This window comes from Fukomys damarensis, unplaced genomic scaffold, assembly GCF_012274545.1.
Source record: "Fukomys damarensis isolate Sample0158 unplaced genomic scaffold, DMR_v1.0_HiC HiC_scaffold_33, whole genome shotgun sequence".
In the NCBI taxonomy this organism is placed as follows: Eukaryota; Metazoa; Chordata; class Mammalia; order Rodentia; family Bathyergidae; genus Fukomys; species Fukomys damarensis.
This window is the reverse complement of record NW_022900945.1, coordinates 29,307,741-29,312,066: the sequence shown is the minus strand read 5'-3', so window position 1 is coordinate 29,312,066 and position 4,326 is coordinate 29,307,741. Positions and strand designations below refer to the sequence as shown.

General features: G+C 36.7%; 1 long non-coding RNA gene across 1 annotated transcript in view; it reads left to right on the top strand.

The window, feature by feature from the left end:
- Positions 1 to 167: 167 nt before the first annotated feature.
- Positions 168 to 4,326, top strand: part of LOC104873308 — a 6,609-nt gene continuing 2,450 nt past the window's right edge. The window contains exons 1-2 of the long non-coding RNA XR_783433.1: positions 168 to 263; positions 1,871 to 1,980. This is a non-coding gene — a long non-coding RNA (uncharacterized LOC104873308). The remainder of the gene's footprint in view (positions 264 to 1,870; positions 1,981 to 4,326) is intronic.

Sequence of the window (4,326 nt, the reverse complement as noted above, 5' to 3'; positions counted from 1 at the left end):
AAAAAAGGCTTCAAAACTTTTATTTGATAAATAATCCTAACACCAAATGCTTATTATGGTTCGCACTGATCTCCTACCTTTCATAAAAATTATTCACATACCTCTTGTGTGTTTGTTTCTCTTGCATGTTTGGACCTCAGTGACTCTGCTTTTAGTTTGGTGTCTGAGCATGAGTCTTCGCCTTTCCCCCACCATAGGCTTGATTTTGGCTTTCTATTAACCCACTGCTTTCCACACTGGTGTCCAGCCCTACAGGGATGAAGGTGAGAGTGGTGAGCACATGTGCTAAAGGTTGCTGTGGCTTTGGCTCATGGCTTCTATGGGTTACTGCAGTGCCTACTATCTTTCCCATCTGAGACTTATGTTTGGCTACTTATTCCTGTATCGTGAAAATACCATGAAAGAACGAACCATGAAATAATGTGGCATCATGAAGCAATCAGGATTTAGAGTTTGCTAACCTCCTCTAACTTCTCATTCTAAAATCATTTTTTGTGCCATCAAAGAGTAGGGAGCCAAGCACCAATTTTAAGACTCATTCACTGTTATCAGAGAAACAACCACTAATGCTAAAGTCTACAGCAGGCCTCATACCTCCCATTCTCAGGGAACATGTGTTGAACCAATAATGTCATTTTACTCATGTTAGAAAGGGCCAGTAACACAATCTTGTTAAATTCAACCCTTACCAGGCTAAGAAAAAGGGCACAGTCTTATGATTGGTGCCATTTTGGTTACAAATCCAAACATGTCCCCTTTGAAAAGCTAGCAAGGTAAATCTTCCACGTCCATTAACATTGTAGATGTCATTACACAGGTTTATTGAAGGGTATGACACACAGCACTAATATTTACAGCAGGGTAAACTATTTGTTTCAATTCTTATTTCTAAATGAATTACCTTGTGGGTAATAGCAAAGCTGGGAACTAAGAAATAAGGGTCAGATTCCTCCTGTGAGATCTCTCTTGTAAAATTATCCCAAATACAATAATACCACATTATTGACTTAAGCACATTTCCCAGTGACATGGCATAGCTGACCTGTAATTTTTATTCTACATGATGCCAGCCCTAATAAAATGACACTTGTGAATGTAAATTAAGCTCGCAAAGGGGACAGATTGCATGATTCTGGTTTCTTTCAGATGCCTGTAGGCTATCACAGGTTCCATATGTGAAGTAATTATGTTCACTGAAGGAAAGAATAAATGCTGTCAAATTGTGTACTGAGAGAAAAAGCAGCTATTATATTTCAGTAGTCGCTAGAGCATTGCCCCCAGACAGTAGCAAGATGTATAAGAAAATAAAAACGGTGCCAGCCATATATTACACATCTGCCTTTACATTTGTAGCTCCCTTTAAATGTGTATTATACGACAATAACTTACCAATGAATGTTTCAGCTGTCTCTTCTGAATATTTTCTGCGGAGCCATTTTGGAATGTGTGGCGTGAGAGCTATTGAAGGGATACTGAATATAGATGTTTCTCAGTTCTATTCCCCTTGTATTATACTGAGAAACAGCAACCTCATTGGATCCCTGATGTTCAGACTTTGGTTTTTCCTTGAATAATGTCTCAGATGCAAACCTACTTGTGCTCCTAGTTGTATTCTTTATATAAGATAAGAATGGATGGGGGTCATTCTCCATCCTGAAACCTTCTTGCCTATTGAGGACATTTAAAAAAAAATAAATGTAGACAATGCTGTGGTATTCGCTATACACTGAGTAATTTATTACATGGAATCACATTCTTTAACCTGCTTAATATTCCTACTAAAGAAGTCAGTAATAAAGAATATTTTAAGGTGTATGACTCCTAGCAGAGAGGTGGTGGGACATCTCTAAACCATTCTGTTCTTGACTAGGGGACCCAGCCCTGAGAATGGAGAGGGGTGGCCAGCGTGCATTCGTGCTAATCAGTAGAGAAGGAAAGTTCTGCCTTTTGGGGGGCTTGAATCTGCACCATCTGCATAAGGTAAGTGGCTTTTGAGATTGGCAAGTGACCTCCCACCCCTCTTCTGCCACCCCTGAGAAGGAATCTGTTGTACTTCTATTGCTTTCTGATTGACCCGAGTAGCTCCCAGTCAGGCTTTGAAAATGAATCTAAACTAACTCATGCTTCAGGCTACTTCTCTATCCTCAGCAAAGAAAGCAAAACAAAACCTAGCACACCTTTAAGAAACATTTATTTAAGCTAAGAATGAAGAATAAAATAACAAAAAAGTAGTGCAGACCTTGATGTTCGTAAGTAGGAGGTAGTTATAATTACTTATCTGTACAAAGAAATCATCATTAAATAAATCAGTGATTTCAGAGTGGTTGATACAGTGAACTGTAGAATCTCAGATTAAAAACAAAATATGGAATTTTGGGCATCATTTACGATGCCCAAGTTTCAAGTCGAATGCCAGTCAGTGGGAATGTAAGGCCTCAAAGAGGTTCCATCCACCACGCACTGACTGCCAAACTAGTCCTTTATAAAAGTAAAATCAAACCTAGCACCAGCCAATATCTATCCTATAATATCAGTTTTTGAGCTGAAAACATAACAAACAAAACAAAACAGAACAAAGCCAAAACAAAGCCAAACCCACATTCAGCTCTCTAGCTTACCTTTAAATTACGAAGACTGTAGCCCCGTTCCCAGTCACCACATGAGTCCTCACTGACACACTTTCTTACCCTTGAATGCCTCCTCCTATAAGACTGTAAGTCATTCGACACCTTGAATACGTTCAGGAAATACAAAATAAAAATGTTTGGGAAACTGTGCCTTTTAAATCATATCACATCACGAGCCTTCTGCTATGCAAATACTATCACTTGGTGTTTTATCCAACTCAGACTTATTGAGATGGCCCTACAAAAGGAAGTCTTTGCAAAAGCTTTTGCTGGTAGCTCACCCAGAAGGAAGGGAAATGAGGCTGGCAATAGTTATACATTAATGTCTGATATTAACTATTTTAACAGCTACATTGAGATATAATTCAGAAGCTACATAATTTACCCAAATAAGGTAAACAATTTGATAATATTTAGCATATTCAGAGTTGTACAACCAATGCTACAAACAATTTTGGAACACCATTTAAAAAAAAAACAAACAGAGTCTATCTATTAGCAATATTTTCCCATGACCCACTATCTCCAAACCCTGGCAACTTCTAATCTACTTTCTGTCTCCACACTTTTAGACTTGTCCGTTCTGTTCACCTTGTGTCAATGGATTCATAATGTGATCCTATATAAACTGAATGGAGCAGCGTTGTCTTCTTAAAACGAGTTCTTTCAGTTAGCATACTATTTTCAAAGCCTGTGTTGCAAAGTTGTATCAGTACTTCCTTCTTTTTTATCGTCACATAATTTTATGCATATATACCATTTTGTTGATCCATTTGTTAATTTATAGACATTTGGGTTATTTCCACCTTTGGGCTATTTTGAGTAATGCTGCCATAAATATCTGGTTACAACGTTTGCTCTGGATGTACACTTCATTTTTCTTAGAATTGCTGGATTCTATGGTAATTCATTGTTCAACCTTTTGAGGAGCTATAAACTTGTTTCCAGCATCACTGCAACATTGTACATTCTCACTACAATGTATATGGATTCAACTACTCTACATATAAGCCAGCACTCATTTTCCTTTTGATTATAGAGTCCTAGTGCTTATGAAGTGATGTCTCCTTTTGATTTGATATATTTTCCTCCTCATCAATGATATTGAGCATATTTTTTCATGTTTTTTGGTCATTTTTAATACCTTTTTATACATATGTCTAATCAAATCTTTTAGTGATATTTTAACCTGTTATTTATATTTTTATTGTTGAGTTGTAAGAATTATTTGCATATTCTGAATATTAGTCCCTATATGATTTGCAAATAATTTTCCCAGTTTTAGATGTTTTTTCTATTTTTAACTTTCTTAATGGTGTCCTTTGAAATTCTGATGACATCTAACCTATTAATTTTTTCCTTTTTTATTTTAATGTTATATCTAAGATGTCTTTGCCTTCACTAATGCCACAAAGGTTTACTTGTATGTATCCTTATAAGAATCTTTTAATGTTAGCTCTTAATTGAGGCCTGTGATAGATTTTGAGTTATCTTCCGTGTGCAGTACCATGAAGATGTCCACATTAATTCTTTTGTGTGTCCACATCCAGTTGTCCCAACAGTAACTGTTGAAAAGGCTACCTTTGGGCTTGGGACTTAGCTCAGTGGAGCTACTGCCTGCCTCATAAGCGCAAGGACCTGCTTTCAATCCCCAATACCAAAAAAAAAAAAAAAAAAAAAAAAAAAAAAAAAAAAAAAA